Source organism: Sorex fumeus, unplaced genomic scaffold (genome assembly GCF_029834395.1).
Source record: "Sorex fumeus unplaced genomic scaffold, SorFum_2.1 ptg000015l, whole genome shotgun sequence".
NCBI classification, from domain to species: Eukaryota; Metazoa; Chordata; class Mammalia; order Eulipotyphla; family Soricidae; genus Sorex; species Sorex fumeus.
Genome location: NW_026606072.1, coordinates 10,242,210 through 10,259,116, shown reverse-complemented (window position 1 = coordinate 10,259,116; position 16,907 = coordinate 10,242,210). Strand labels below are relative to the sequence as shown.

The following is a 16,907-nucleotide window of genomic DNA, read 5'->3' as shown; positions in this document are numbered from 1 at the left end:
CTGCTGCTCGCTCAAAATTTCAAGATCGACTTAAATTTGTTTTGTCTTTTTAGAAATGTTATTTTCTTTGTGAATTTTTTCAATCCTAGTGAAATACACAGAGTTGATCATGATTGGATTTCAGTCATATCCTGTTTCAACACCTGTCCCTTCACCAGTGGACATTGCTCACCACCAATGTTCCCAGTCTCCCTACTCCCCCAGACAGGCAAGGCACCTCTCTCTCCCTCCTCCTTTCTGCAGTGCTCTCTCTCTACCCCTCTCTCCCTCTTTTCTCTCTCCCCCTCTCTCTGACACACGCCTTTTGGTTTACAATACAGATATGGAACGGTTATTATGTGTATCTCTTTACCTACTTTCAACACCCAGTTCCCGTCCAAAGTGATTTCCAACCATTTCCAAGCATTATTGCCAGACTGGTCCCTACTCTATCCTAACTACCCTCTGTCCCCGATGCTTGTGGGAGCTTCCAACCATTGACCAGTCCTCCTGGCCCCATTTTCCTAGCCTTGGATATCAATCTCATGTATATGTATATATTTATATTATTATCATTTCTGCTCAGGGGATGCAGCTGTCAGCAAAATGCCTGTGAGTGATCTGTGTGTGTGTGTGTCTCTCTCTCTCCCCAGAGTTCTGGATCCCAGCAAGCACCGGACTGTCATCAGTGATCAACAGAGAAACTGGCTCCCTGCAGCTGCCCCATTTAGGGGCCCCGAGAGCAAGAAAACGGACCTTCGCCCGCACCCCTCAGCTCAGAGTGCCCATGCCTGGCAGGGGCCGGGACGTCCCAGACACACAGGCACCCGTCTCGGCACAGCGGCACTCGTCATGGAGGGAGGTACCCCCCCAGCACATCAGTCACACTCATGGGGGGCACTGGGATAGGCTGAGCTGGTGGAACGACAATGGTGACGGTTATTGAGGCAGCAATGGCAATGCCAAAGATTGTGGCGGTGGTGATGGTGGCAGGAATAGCTGTTGCATGGTGCTGTGGTAATGATGCTTTGGTGGTGAAAATGGCAGCATTGTTGGGGATGTAGTTGCGGTGATGATGGTGACATGGTGATGCGGACAGAGCTGGCGGGACGCTCTGCCGATCAGATCATGCTGGTGATCTAGTGATCATGATCTGAGGCGGGTCATGGTCATTTTCGTGGTGGTGGTAATCATGATGTCGGCCATGAAATGGAGTCATGCACAAGTTTGATGACTCTTGGTGACGATATGGTGAATTTGGTGAAGATATGGCAAGTTTAGTGACTTTTGGCGTGGCTATTATGGGGGTATTTCCGTTTTCATTGACTGTGGCACAAATTTGGTGAATTTGGCAATGCTATGGCAAATTTGGTGACTTTGGCACTAGTGCTTTTGGGGTAGTTTGGTTTTGGTTGGCTGTGGCACAAATCCGGTGACTTTGGTGACTATGGCAAATTTGGTGACGTTTGTCTCTGCTGTTTTTTGTATTTGTTTTGGTTGGCTGTGGCACAATTCTGGTTAATTTGGTGATCTGGTACATTCAGTGAAGTTTGGCAACGCTATTTTTTGCTATTTTTGTTTTGATTGGCTGTGGCACAAATCTGGCAAGTTCGGTGATGTTATGGAAAATTCGGTGGTGTTTGGCACCACTATTTTGCTATTTGTGTTTTGGCTGAATGTGGCACAAATCTGGTGAATTTGGCACACTGTGGTAAAATTTGGTGAGGTTTGGCACTGCTGTTTTATATTTCCGATTTTGGTTGGCTGTGACAGAGATCTGGTGAATTTGGTACACTGTGGCACAAACATGGTGAATCTCGTGTTGGTATGGTGAATTTGGTGACGTTTGCCACTGCTGTTTTTTGGGGGGGGTTCCGTTTTGGTTTGCTGTGGCACGAATTTGGTGGGCTTGGCGACATTATGGCAAATTTGGTGCAATTTGGTGGCCGTATGGTAAACATGGCCATGATACTGGCAACGTCGGCAATCTAATGCAAGGATTCTGATGTTTTTTATCGAAAAAAGATTTACAATAAAATTCTTCAGTAAAATGTTTTTATTGAAAGAAATTTAGAGAAATGTGAGGGGGTGAGAAAGAGATCACGGGGGGCTGAATGAAGCAAGGCAGACAGGGTCACCTGGGGGCAAAGGCAGGGGTGGCTGGCCAGATCTTGACTCCCCGAACTTTGACTAAGCTGCAGTTCTCCCAAGCTGCCACGGGAGGGCGCGCTTCTCGCCGGCGGGGGTGATCTGGCCAGATCTTGATTATCCAGCTCTTGTCTGAGCTGCAGTTCTCCCGAACTGCCACGGGAGGGCGCCCTTATCGCTGCGGGGGTGGCCCTGGCCTGCCTTTAATTATCCAGCTCCTATCTGAGTTGCAGTTCTCCAAAGCTGCCACGGGAGGGCGCGCTTCCCGCTGGCGGGGTGGCCCTGGCCTGATCTCGATGATCCAGCTCTTGTCTGAGCAGAGTCTCCTGCCCCTGCGCCTGGCTCTCCTCACCGGGGCCCCTTGGAGGGGGGAGGGTTGAGTTTCTCTCCCCCCCGCCCCGCCCCACCCCGAGCAGAGCCATAGCAGCTGAGGACCTCTGGAGCCAGCCACGGCCATGCTGGGCCCACTCTCCACATGTCCGGATGGGCCTCATGCATGAAAGAACTGGCAGAGGAACCCAGGCATGCGGGTCCTGGGGCTGAGGTCTCCAAGCCTACTCGGAACGGGACTGGGCCTTCTCCACCCAGACCCCTTCCCCATCTTCCAGTAGGTAGGCGTCACACCCACACGCTGCCGCCAGCGCCAGGTTGGTCCCATCAACGGCCAAAACCCAGAGACTATAAAACCCAGACGATCATTTTTGTCTTCCTTCGTTGTGGCAGCCTAGATCGGCCTTGAGATTTTATTGGCCTCTCCTTTCTCATTCTTCTCAGTGCTGCCATGTCGGTGAAGCCTTCAGGGTCAGGTGAATGAGACCCGTTGTAGTTACTGGTTTTGGCATATCGAATACACAACGGATAGCTTGCCAGGCTCTGTCTCATCAACGAGGGCCCAAACCTACTTTTCAATGGCCTCTGGAGGATGGCGGCCACAGAGCCGCCAAGGGGGAGCAGGTGGAGGGACAGCACCCTTTCCTCCCTGGAATGGCCCAGTGACAGTAACCTACTGCAGGGACCAGATGCATTTCTGCCAAAAGCCACTGGATTCCGAGATTTGTTTCTGAGTCTCTGGGATCATGGCTGTTAAACAGCTTAATCAGGACCCAGAGAGGCCGTTCATGGGCGGCGACTTGGGGTCTCGTTTAGTCGGGGAGGAAAAGGCCGGCTCCACCCCCATCCCATGAGGCCCCACGTATCTCATCACTGTGGACCCAAACCTGACTGTCCAATGACCTCTGGCGGATGGTGGCCACTGAGCCCCCAAGGGGGAGCAGGCGGAGGGACAGCACCCTTTCCCCCCCCCCGGGGTGGCCCGGCAACAGTAACCTATCGTGTGGTCTGGATGCATTTCTGCCAAAAGCTTCTGGGTTTCGAGATTTGTTTTTGAGTCTCTGGGATCATGGCCGTTAAACAGCTCGATCAGAAGCCAGAGAGACCATTTGTGGGTGACAACTTGGGGTCTCGTTGGGGAGGAAAGGGCCAGCTCCACCCCCATCCCGTGAGGCCCTACGTGTCTCGTCACTGTGGGCCCAAACCTGATTGTCCAGTGGCCTCTGGAGGATGGCGGCCAGCGGGCTGCCAGGGAGAACAGGCCAGGGCATGAAATCTATTCCCACCTGGGGTGGCCCAGCGCCTCTAACTTACTGCAGGGACTGGACACATCTCTGCCAAAAACCGTTGGGTTTCGAGATTTGTTTCTGAGTCTCTGGGATCATGGCCGTTAAGCAGTTCAATCAGGAACCAGAGAGGCCATGCCTCCAATTATATAGCTGAGCTGGAGGTGGTTTGTGGGTGTGTCTCCCACATACCTAACTTTTGCCTGTTTACTTTCTTGGTCAACTCTGCCCCAAGTTTTTGGGGTCTGATCAAACACACGGCAGCAATTTGGGGGTACCTGGAAGTCTGAAGGCGCCATCAGGCTGCTGATGCACTCGCCTCACAGGTACAGACTGACCTGCTGGTGGCACCATACCCCCAACCAGTGCTTCTTAGGGTTTACTCCTGCCTCTGCACTTAGAGATTGCTCCTGCCAGGGCACAGAGGACTGGATGGGATTCCTGCCATTGAACCCAGATCAGCCACATGCAAGGTAAGTACCCTAATCACTGGACTATCTCTTTAGCCCAAGATAAACGCTTTTAAGAAAATGGTTTACAGGTCCAGAGCAATAGTGCAGCAGGTAGGGCATTTGCTTTGCAGGTGGCCAATCTGGCTTCAATCCCTGACATTCCATAGAGTCAGCCCAAACACTGTCAGGAGTCAATCCTGAGTGCAGAGCCATGAATAAGCCCTAAGACATCACCAGGTGTGGCACAAACATAAAGAAACAAAAAGAAATTGGTGTATCAGAATTCCATTGTAGAAACTGTTTGACTCATTTGACTCTATAGTTCTTCATTGCTAGCCAAAAATCTTTTATAAATAAACCTGAGAATAATCAGTTATCACTGGCAAAAAAGAAATAATTTTATTAAAGTAGATATAGAACACCTGTTTGCTCAAATTTTAATACTGCTTTACATAGTTTGTGAAACAATTTCAATAATGGTTATTACAAAAAAATTTCAATTGATCCAGATCTTTCACTTGTCAGACAGTTGATAATCTCCAGAGAAAAATACATCAAAATCATACATACAATTATAGAAGTTCTTATTATACATGTAGCCTGGATGGTACATTATTTATCACTTTTTACAGAACTAGAAAACATTCAAATGAAGATAAATAGATTCAAACTGGATAATAAACTTCTGATGGTTGAGGTCCTTCATTCAATTTTTTTGTGATAAGAAAATCCAAAATTAATAACGTTGAATTTCTCATCATACATTCATCTAAAACCACAGTGAAAAATGTAAATCTTGTAAAGACAGTAAATTGGTTATTTTAGGTGTTTCACAAGTAGCTTGTTATGTCATCCTTCAAGTGCTGGTGATTTCTGCACAGTGCAGAGAATGGGGTGGCCGGGCCGAAGTTGTTGTCGTAATTGTTGAGTCGTCCCCGTTCCCGTCGAGAGCCACCTCGGATATCATCTCCACTTTCATCTTGAGGTCCTGATTCTTTCTTTGGAGGTCCACAATCACGGAATTCAGGAAATCAATCTGTGTTAAAGGAGAGCGTGAGATGGTGAGCCATCTGCAGGAGCCATCGGAGCCCGCCACAGAGAAGGCTGGGCCCCGCTTCCAGTCCCCGCCCCTGGGTTGGAGGCAGCCAGAGCTCCCCTTTCCCTTCCTGAGTGCAAGCTCCCGGGTGCCCCAGGGAAGACCCCAGGAGGACATGCTGGGCCCCCTCGGTTCCTCTCAGAGCAGGGAGTCAAGAGGGCCTTCCCTCTCCTACAAAGACAGACTCACTTCTTTAAAATCCACGGGGGGGGGGGGGGGAAATCCCACTTTACAAAAGTAAGCATGACTGTAGGCACAAACATTCATGTTTCACTTAAAAACTGGCAGGTTTGGGTCTGAGTGATAGCACAGCGGGAAAGGTGCTTGCCTCGCACTCAGCCAACCCAGGTTTGATCCCTGGCATCCCACAGGGGCCACCGGAGAGCAGCCAGGAGTGATTGCTGAGTGCAGAGCCAGGAGGAAGCCCGGAGTATCGCCAGGTGTGGCCCCCAAAGAAAGTAGAAAGAAAACCATAAAGCTGACTGATTCTTTTTCTCCCTCAGGGCAAGTTCTGATGAGTCTCTGAGAGTGCCCAGGCCCTCCCACACTGGAGCCAAGAAACACAGATCTCTCTTCCTCCAGCTAAAGAAAACAAAACAAAAAAAAAAAAAAACATGGAAATGTTCAGTTCCCAACAAGCCCATGAAGGGTTCACCTCCACAGCCCACATGCAAAGTTCACTTCAGCCCACATGTGCCGTCCAGGGCCACCGGCTGTTAAGTACAGAAGTGCAGGAAGTGAGGGTGTGCGGGAACTCCACAGGGCACAGGGACCCAGATGGTCCCCTTCCTCAGAGAGGATTCAAACTATAAAGTGCTGCAGGCCCGGGTGTGATGGAAGGGGGTTGGGGAAGGAGAGACATCAAGGAGGCCCCAAGGCTGACTCCTGCCGCAGGCCAGACCTGAGCCTGCTGATGGTAGTTGCGGGCACTGGGGTCTGCAGCCAAGTGTGCACACCCCAGAGGACCCCACCCAGCTGTCTCCCTCAACAGGAGCAAGAAGCAGGAAGGCGGCTCAGAGGACCAGACTCCCCAGCTCTGTGCCCAGAGCATGCGCAATGTGGCCAGGACAGCCACATGTTGGTGGACGTTTCCGTTTGCGACCGGACCTTCCTGATGGGAAGGAGGCCCTCCAAAGTGGTGTTCGACTCTGGCAAAGTGAAGATTTGCCAATTTTATGGAGCCCGAAGCCCAGGTTCTTGGAGAGCAGCAAGAGTAAGGGCAGTGGAGAGGTCTGGCTTCTCGGGCTCTGGCAAGGATATGACCCCTTGACTGAAGGGATGTGTCCTTGTCCATGGGGCCTTTCACTCCTTAAGCATCACCTTGTGTGCTGGGAGCATGTGGGGGTGGGATTCCGGCAGCGGGTGCCCGGACCCTGGTTCTCACGCGCGCCAGGTGAGCACCGCCCCTTCTTCCTCAGCTTCCTTCTTTTTGGCTTCTTTTATTATGATTAATCAATTAATTTGGGGGCGTGGCTTTTTGGGTCACAACCCGGCATTCCTCAGGAGTGACTCCTGGCTCTGCACTCCGGAATTACTCCTGGCGGTGCTTCGGGGACCATATGGGATGCCGGGGATGGAACCTGGGTTGGCCATGTGCAAGGCAAACACCCTACCTGCTGTGCTATAGCTCCGGCCCCATTCTCGGATATCTTAAATGGTAGATATTCCCCGACTCTTTTGAAGCATACATACATATATACATATGTACAGGTCTGTGTATGTATACACGCTTATCTATAACTTTTGTGGGTAGTCAGTTTGGTTTGTTTGGTGGGTGTGGACTAAGCCCTGTCTCTGTTCTCAGAGATCACTCCTGGCGAGGGAGGAGCAGCCCAGGCCGTCAGCAGTCACTCGAGCCCGGGAAAGTGGGGCTGTGTGGTCAGAGGGCACTGGCTCGCCTTCTCACGGTCATCAAAGAGCCTTGAGACGCTGCGTATGTCAACACATGTGGCTTCTCTACCTGTCCCGGCCCAGGCTCTGGGCGAGCTAACTGGGGCGTCCAGTCCCTGCCGGGCTCCTTGCTCCTCCGAGCAGTCTGGGAGTGGTCAGCTGTTCAGTGATCTCGCCAGGCTGCCCCATGTCCCCCAGATCCTGTGTGGTCACTCCGCGCAGCACCTCCCCAGGGGTCATACAGGGGTCATGCAGGGGTACACTTCCCCTCCTGTCCCATGCAAGAACCAGGGACCAATTACTCCTGGCGGTGCTCAGGGGACCAGATGGGATGCCGGGGATTGAACCTGGGTCTGGCGTGTGTAAGTCAAACGCCCTCCCCGCTGTGCTATCACTCTGGCCCAGGATATGGTTTCTCTCAAGGCTGAGGCCAGGCCTACACAGCCCTGGTCACCACCATCACCCACCTCATTCTGCAAGTTTGCATTGGTGTTCCTGGTGTCCTCCAGGGAGGCCAGGGTCTCTGTCTTCTCCTGGGACAGTTGCTCCATAAACTGCCTGGCATCTTCCGCTGTCTGCACAGCCTGGAGAGAGAAACCTCGTTGAGCCACGCCGGGGGGCCAGGGAGGGGTTGGCCGCAGTGGCAGAGCACGGCGCGAAACGCCACACAAACCTGCCACAGTGGTTCCGGCCCCACCCCCCCCCCCGGGCGCTGCTCACCCCGCGGGGACTCACGTCTAAGCCTCTCAGCGGCAAGACTGGCGCCCCGAAACAGCCCAGTGCTCCCAAGAGCCTCCATTCCTCACACAGAATAAAAATGACATGAGCGGACAGCTAAGCAGGCCTGGGTGGAACGCGTTGGGGTGGGGGAGAAGGAAGGAGAGGAGATGTGAGCCGTGAGCACCGGTGTGGGAGTGGGAGAAAGGCAAACCCTGAGTCAGCTGGGAAGAGAGAACACCTGCCCGGCACCAGGCACCCCCAATTCCAAGCTGCCCTGCACTAGGCACCCTGCTGGTGGCACAGGGCACCCCCGAGTCCCAGCTGCCCTGCACCAGGCACACTGCTGGGGGCACAGGGCACTCCCGAGTCCCAAGTGAGCAGACTCAGGGCAACCGCTCAAAGCCCCCCCAGAAGACACTGCTTGCTTTACAACTTAGTGCCTCTCTCATGCCTTCCCTTACGTCTTGAAGAGCCACAGTGCAATCTTCCGTGAGAACTCCCCCCGGATATAAACATACTGTCCTTTAGTGGTTTTATTCACAGCTTATGCCTTGTCCTAGAGGTCACCAGCCACGTGGTGACGAGCTGTTCCTGCACCCGCAGCAAACAGCCCGTGACACACATGGGACGGGTTCCGTGGGGATCCACTGCTCCTTGTGCCAACGAAGAGCAATCCTCTTAACCGCTAAGGTGTACCCGGGGCCAACGGGGGTCGGGCCTGCTCTACTTTACCGTAAAAGACTGCAGCGTCTCGAGCTCTCTGATCTTGAAGGTGAGCCTGATCTTGTCCTTCCTCAGCAGGCGGTTCTCCTTCTGGGCCTCCAGGAGGTTGGCCGAGACGTAGCTGCTGGTCTGGGCCAGCCGACTGACCTCCTTCTGGAGGAGGAAGTACCTGCCGGCCAGCTGCTCCTTCTCTTGCACGAGCTCGGCCCTCTCTTGCTGCAGCTCCCTCTTCTCGGCCAGCAGGCTCTAGTTCTCTTGCCCGGCCTGGGCCTGCTTGGCCAGGGCCGCCTCGTGCTTGCGCTGCAGGTCGGCCAGGATCTCGGCGAGGCAGCTGTGCAGGCCCTGCAGCTCCAGCTTGGATTTGGACAGGGCCGCAAAGTCGCCCTTGAGGGCCTCGATGTCGGTGGCCAGCCGGGCGGCGTCGGCGCTCAGCAGCTCCGTCTCCCGCAGGATCTGGGCCACCTTCTGGTCTGACCGCGCCTTCTCCTCCAGCAGGTCCAGGCGCTCGGCCTGCAGCCCCTGGGCACGCGCCCGCAGCTCCTCCGCCTCCTGCTCCAGCAGCCCCAGGCGGCCTCGCAGCTGGCTGGCCTCGTGGGCGGCCGCCTGGGTCTCCTGGGCGCGGGCCTCCCGCTCCTGCACCAGGGCCTGCTGTGCCGCCAGCCCGTCCTCCGCCAGCCGCCGGCACTCCTCCTGCCGCTCGGCGTCGAGCGCCTCCTTGGCCTGCAGCACGCTGGCGTGTGTCTTCTCCAGGCTGCGGACCGCGTCCCGGGCCTCCTGCAGCGCCGCCTCGAGGGCCGACTGCTTCTCGAGGGCCGACTTCTTCTCGGCCGTGAGCTCCTCGATCTCTTGCACCAGCGACTTCTGATCCCGAGCCAGCTCCTCGTAGGAGCACTGCAGCTTCTGGATGATGTTGTCCTTGTCCTTGGCCAGGGATAGGTTCTCCAGAACCAGCTTCTTGACATGCTCCTCCAGCTGGCCCCTCTCCTCCAGGCCCTTCTTACACTCGGCCTAAATACCAGAAATGAAAATGGTAGAGTAGTCTTACCTGCACATGGTGTATACGCGCGCACACACACACACACACACACTCCCCCCACACACACACACTCCCACACACACACACACACACACACACTCGCAGGATGGAGAGGCTCAAACACAGTTAGCTTCTTGGGCTCAACATATCTACCTGCCTATTTTGTGGATGGGGGCCCCACACCTGGTGGTGTTCGGGTCTCGCTCAGTGTTCTGTGCTCAGGGATCACTGCTGGCAGGGCTGGAGCACCATACGGGATGCTGGGGATCAACCCCAGGTTGGCCGAGTACAAGGCAGCACCCTACCCATTCTACTATCAGCCGATTTTATTTTTGAAATGTTGTCTGAAATTATTCCTGACAGCTCCCCGGAAGGTTGGACAGTTGGATCTTGACATTGGGGCATAAGATTTTTCCCCCCACTTCAATTCTTCTATTATAAAATCCATCACTCTGTCACAGAAGGGATGCATTAAAAAACTAGCTTTCAATACAATTCAAAGAACCACAAAAAGTATTTTGCTTTTGAAATTTGTGCAGGAGGGGAAGGGAAAAGCAACCACTGGTTGTCAAACGATTTTCACAGGGACAAACAGAGGCAGGAAATGGACTTAGTCCCAAAAGTTATACACTTTATAGAAAATCCAGACTAATCCACCAAGCTTTGGAGACTGAAGCCAACAGGTTTTGCTTGCCAAACACAGTAACAACAAGTCTCAAAATGGAGACATTAGTAGGCCCGCTCGAGCAAATCAATGAGCAATGGGAGGGCAGTGTTTGCAGTAATTTGGGAGGGGCCCAGGGGCTCCAGGAGGAGTGGCCGCACACAGTAATTTGGGAGGGGCCCAGGGGCTCCAGGAGGAGTGGCCAGGGTCTCCCTCACCTGCTCTCCCTGCCCGTCAGCAACGGGTTGTGCGTTTTCATTTCTGAGTCTCAATGCACACCATAGTTTAACTGCCATGTACTTTCCAGAACTTTCTGCAGCAAGGGCTATCTTCTCTGTCCAGCTCAGCAGCCATGAGCCACAGCGGGCTACTGGAGTGTGCTGGGCAGCTGACCGCTGACGGTCATGTTACCGGAATGGGACTGACCTGAGCATGCACACGAGGCTGCTGGCTACAGAACTTGGCCGTGCAGGTGGTCCAGAGAGGAGACGTAGCCCTGGCTCTGGTGCGTGGTGGAAAGAGGCCGGGCACCAACACACACGCGGGCCATGGCCACCATTCAGCAGCCCTGGTTTCCTCTGATGTAAGCTCGCTTCCGTTTTCTTTCCATTGGCTTAAAGATATGTATACACACACGTATACAAACAAGCACATATATGTATAAACTGTACATGGGACCAAGCATGTAAAACTAAAAATGTATCAAAATATGTACATATGAATTAAAATACACTTATTATATGGATATAAAGATGTACACATATGTACATGTTATGTATGTACACACATATATGTGTGTGTACATTATTTTCCTTTTTCTTTTGGGGTTAACACCCAGCAGGGGTCACGGCTTCCTCCTGGGTGCTTGGGGGACCATGGGGGATGCTGGGGATCCCCCGGTGGGTCACGTGCACAGCAAGTGCCCTCTCACTGCACTAGTTCCAGCCGCTCTATTTCTCTCCACTGAGCTTCGAACCTTAACATTTCTCTGATACACTAAAAAATGCCTTTGAGCACATAAGTGAAAACACGAAGGCCTGAACTTACTGAACAAGCTAAAAACAAAACGGACAACCCAAGCTAGGGTCCCTGGGCTTCTATGTGTTCTGCCGGGCGCCCCGGGAGCAACCCCCTTCCGGCTCTCACAGGCGCCAACGGGCAGAGGAAGTGTCTGAGGCTGCAGGCCGAGGCCCCCAACAGAGCCCGACCCCGAGACGGCGGCCCTGCGCCCACACACCTTGGCCTCGTCGGCTTGCATCTTCAGCTCGGCCACCTCCCGCAGCAGGCTCCCGTTCTGCGCCTGCGCCGCCTGCAGCTTCTCCTCCGCCTGCAGCTGCAGCTTCTGCAGGGCTTGCAGCGCCTCCTCGTGCTGCGCCTGGCTCTCCGTGGTGGACTTGGCGTGCTCGGCCTGCAGAGCCTGGGACTGGCTGCGGCTCACGTCCACCTTCTCCCCCTGCGGGGAGCCGGGGGCCACCGTCAGCCGCAGGCCTCCTGCCTGCCCCCAGCACACACGCGCGCGCGCGCACACACACACACACAAACACACAAACATACCCGCACACACATGGCGACTCTGCTCTGCTCACCAGCACACACACACAATGTTCATGAAAATGAACTTGCACTTAGAACATAGATATTGGAGGCTGAAGGGCTGGCACAGGGTCCAGGCGCCCGAGAACAGCCAGCCGGTTAAACCCTGAGCCAGGAGTACCACTGAGTTTGGGGGGAGCCCCAATAAACATGGTGATCATCTGGGGGCTGGGAGAGAGAGAGCACTGAGTAAGGCCACTTGGCCCCGGTCTGAATCCCGGCACTAACAGGAATATCCTGAGCACAAAGCCAGGAGTCGCCTCCAAGGTCTGACAGGCATGGCACTAGTCCCCCACCACCACCACCAAAAAAAAATTTACATATATATATATATATATATATATATATATATATACACACCCCAGGGCCAGAGCAGTAGCCCAGCGGGGGAGGGTGTTTGTCTTGCACAAGGCTGACCCGCCTTTGATCCCCAGCATTACATAGGGGATGCACCGTCAGTAGTAATTCCTGAGTTCAGCGCCAGGAGTGACCCCTGAACATCCCCAACTGTGACCCAAAAAAGACAAAAAACAACAAGAACAAAAAAACCCAGAAAAGAAAAATAATCCACCCCAAACTCAGCTATCAATGCCCAGTGTGTATCTGCCTGGCAAACACGAGTAAGTTGTGCAAATATGTATGTATTTGCTTGCATGTCCAAGGACATGTATGAGTCTGCACATGACAGAAGCCCATGTGTGTATACTGGGGTGTGTGCATGGCTGTGGACACACGTGTGTACACATGTTCTCAAGCATACACAGATAGACTGTGATGCTGCGTGTGCTGGGCCCATGCTGCCCCGGCAAGGATGATTTCCTTGGAAGCCTCCCGCAGGGTTCTGAACGGCTCCTTAAGGGCTCAGTCCCGGGTCCTGACGGGGCCCCGTCAGTACCATCTCAACGGAAAGGCCCAGTTCATCAAGGTCCAGCGCCAGAGTGATGGGACAGTGGGGAGGGCGTTTGCCTTGCATGTGGCTGACCCAGGTTCAATCCCCGGAATCCCATGTAGTCCCCCAAGCTCCGCCAGGAGTAATTCCTGAGTGCAGAGCTAGGAGTAACCTCTGAGCATCACCAGGTGTGACCCAAAAAGCCAAAAAAGAAAACAAAAACAAAAACAACCAGATACTTTAGGTGTTTTGCTTTGTATGTGTCCAACCCAGGTTCAATCCCCAGCATTCCACGTGGTCCCCTGAGGGCCACCAGGAATGATCCCTGAGCACAGAGCTAGGTGAAGGTCTCAGCACAGCTGAATACAAAAAACCCAAGACACAAACAAACACACACACACACACACACACACACAAAATCCTAAAAAGAAAACCAGAAAACACACTTTGATCCAGTGCAGGAAGGTGTCTGGAAGGTTCCAGAAAAGCGGCCATCCCAGCGCATGTCTCTCACCCCCTCCCCTTGCTGTGAACCCCCAGTGCTCCCGGCTGGCAGGGGAGACAGAGCCGAGGGGGCAGGGGGCACGGGAGAGGAGCCTGAGGCACTGCTGAGGAGAGGAAGGAGCCCGGCACTCCGGGAGCATCGCTGGCCACTCACTGATCAGGCAGAGGCGACGGGCACAGCGGGGACAGAGCAGCGCACCTACCTTTGCTGCCCCAATGGGGGCTCGCGCAGCCCCTGGGGCTTTCTAGCTGACACGCTCGTGGGCCTCAGAGGCGATAGGGCCGAGCTCGCCTGAGGAGGCTTCGCTTTACCCTCAGCAAGGTAAAGATCAGCGTCCGATTCCCCTGGTACTCACCAAACTCCGAAGCTCTTTCTCCAAAGCCTCCTTCACACGGCCGGCTTCGTTCAAGTTCTCCTGAAGTCTACGAAGCGCTAGCCCCTTCCCCTGCAGCTCCTCGGCCAGGCTATCGGCCTACCAGAGTGACAAGGATGGAGTGAATGGACCAAAAAGACGAACAGGAATGGGAAGGGGAAAACAAAACAGAAAACACGTAGGAGAAGCCCATGACCCAACACAACCCCGAAGAACAGAGGCGTGAGGTGAGCGTGATTGCCTGGAGCTCTCGAAGCCAAGGCCTTGGCGCCGTCAGTTCTGGTGATGACTGTCTAGTGGTTATTGAAAATGGCACAAACAGAGGCATTTTCTAGACCTACATTTGGAATGACCAGAAAATAAGAAAGCCTATGAGAAAGACTGACTTTCCAGGGGCAGGGATACGGCACAAAGGGCTGGAGTACACACCAGGCCCGAGTTTGAACTGCAGCACCACTGGGCGAGCCTGAGATAGGTCCACAAGCTGAAAAGACCCACTACTGCTGGGCGGGAGGACCCCAGAGCCCAGACCATGGCTTGGCGAGGAAGAAGGACGTAAGCAAGGGAGGAGGGAGGCTAAGGATAGGAAGGAGGGAGGGAGGAAACAGGGAAGAAAGGGAAAGGGAAGGGAGGGAAGGAAGAAAAGGTTATCTTTTTTTTTTTTGGCCCGCTCGAGCTAACGATGAACAACGGGAGGACAGTGACAATGACAGTGACCCTATGGGATGCTGGAGATTGAACTCACATAGGCCGTGTGCAAGGCAAATGCCCTTCCCACTGTACTATCACTCTGGCCCCCAAGATTTACTTTCTTGTAGTTTCTTGTCTGTGACTTTAAAAGTTTGAGGGTTTTCAATATGAAATTTAAAATGAAGAACCTCTAATCCACTAGACAGCAGTCACCAGAACTTGACGTTTGTTACATCTTGATGCGAAAGTGGGTCAACTATCCCCTGCTGTGTCCTAGGAATTGATTCCGTTTGTTTCAGCCGGTGTTTCTGGAATGCCAGCTAAGGAATCCTGAGTCCTGAGAGGAACTCCCGGGGGTCTCTGGGTCCTTCTGTTATGTCTGTCAGTCCTGTCTACAAATCCCACAGCCCTTCCAACTTGGCCAACAGAGAAGTTTCTCCAACAAAGCGCACAGCGCCAGGGGGTTGGGGGGGGGGGCGGCTGGGAGGGCGCGTCTCTGCCACCACAATCCTATAGGAGGAAAAGGGCATTTCTCGGGACTCCTTGGTAAGAACTGCAGCTTCCTCGGCTTGGCCCAGATCTCACTGTCTTGTCCTTCCCCAGGGTCAGGGCAACCATGAGAGTCCATGCCCGTGGCCAGCAGGAGGCCATGCTGGAAGGCGGACTTGGCTCAAGCACCCCTTAGAGGCTAAAAGGGATGAAATCTCTGCAGGGTTGGGCAGGGGCTTGTGCTGCAGGCAGGGAGGGGCCGGCAATGAGAAATACCAAGATGGACCATGTCACCAGCCCTGAGGGAGCTCAGAGCACCAGCTGGAAACTGAGGCGCCTCGGGGAGAGGACAGCAAAGCCAGTCATACGAGCAGGTGGTCAGCAAGGTCAGCGAAAGCCCCTCGCGGCCAGCCTCGAGCCCAAGGGTCTGGGCAGACTCGGCGAGTACGCAGGGGGCCCAAGGGGGGAGGGGCAGAGGTTTGCTTTGGGGGCTCCCATCTTGTTTTCTCACTGGCCTTGTGAAGAGTTCTCGGTTTCAGAAAGACCCCAGACGGGCCCGATTAGCCGGGGCCAAGGCTAGCAAAGCATCCGGGTGCTGGGGACCAATGACAGCCCCAGAATCGTGCCTACACGTTCTCAGTCCCATCAGAGGGAACCGCACGGGACGTGACCGGAAGACCTGTCAGCACCAAGCTGGAACACGGCGGCGAGCTGACTGACACACAGCATGCAGGGAGCGAGCGTGGAAGTGGGCGAGGGCGCCCGGGTACCAACCTGCCGCTCTCGGCCCCCTTTGCATTCTCTAACTGCTGAATCTGCCGCTCAGCCACCTGGAGCTGCTGCCTGAGCTTCTCCATTCCCAATTTACCTCGGATCTGGCCTTCCGGAGCCCATCAAGCTGCAAGAGCTTCTGCTGGGTGGCCTCCAGCTGCGCCGTGGCGTCGGCCAGGCCTGGGCTTGCTGACTACACATGGCCCGCAACCCCTCCAGGTGCTTTACCTTCGTCTCCGCCTCCTGCAGCTTGTTCAGGCGTCCTCCATCTCCACCAGGTGCTGGTCCTCGGTCTGATCGAGCTTGGCCCGCGCGGCCTCCAGGCTGTTCTTCTGCTCCTGGGCCGGCCTGACCAGCCGCGACCTGAGCGTCTGCAGCTCAGAGGCGTGTGCCGCACGCTCGGCTGCCAGCTGGGCCTTCAGGCTCTCCAACTCCTGCTGGGACTCGAACTGCAGCCTCTCCATCTGTATCTTGAGCTCGGCCAGCTCGGCCGTCTCAGCGCCCACGTCCCGGCTCACGGACGCCTTCGGCTCGCCCATGGCCTGTTGGTGCGGGGCGATGGCCGTCTCCAGCTTGGACTTCCACAGGGCGATCACGTCCGCGTTCTCCTCGTTGGCATGGTCCTGCTTGGTCCTCAGCCTCTCGTTCTCCTGGCGAGCTTCTCGGAGGCTGACTGCAGGGCCTTCACCTCCTTCTGGTGGGAAAACAAAATTTCCATGAACTTAAAATAGGAAGGAAAACAAGCAGAAATAGAAATTATTCTTGTGAAACTGACTGTTTGCTTCTTCTTGTTTTAAGGAATACCTTCAAAAAACTGGGGTTCTAAAGGATTTGATTTGTGCTGCTTGACTGAAAATCAAAGCTGAGGCAAATGCGTAGACCCAACTGTCAGAACGAGAGAAAAACGCTCATCAACAGCAGCCTCCGGCCCCAAGGAGCAGAGGTGCCTCAGCCGGGCCCTGCCAGGTGCATGACCCCAGGTATCCCTGTCTGATTCGGAGTCTCCAGCAGAAGTGTTCCCGGCGGGGTCGGCCAGGCCAGCCCGCATCCTGGCCTGCACCCTGCAAGCCTCTGCGACCTGCCCGGGCTTTACCTCCAGGTCGCCTTTGGTGATGGACTCCTCTTTGACTCGGAACTTGAGGTCCTCCACATTCCTGTGGGGGAGAGGGAGAGTTGTGAGGGGCGTCACTGCTGCCCCCCATGAGGGCCACCATCCTGTAGATGCGCGCCTGACCCAGCCCCCGGCTCCACACACAGGAGGGCTCAGAGAGTC

The 16,907-nt window shown here is 54.5% G+C and overlaps 1 pseudogene; it reads right to left on the bottom strand.

Moving 5' to 3' along the window:
- LOC130021290 (CAP-Gly domain-containing linker protein 1-like) overlaps positions 1–16,173 on the bottom strand; it is a 31,555-nt pseudogene extending 15,382 nt beyond the window's left edge.
- Between the last annotated feature and the right edge of the window lie 734 nt (positions 16,174–16,907).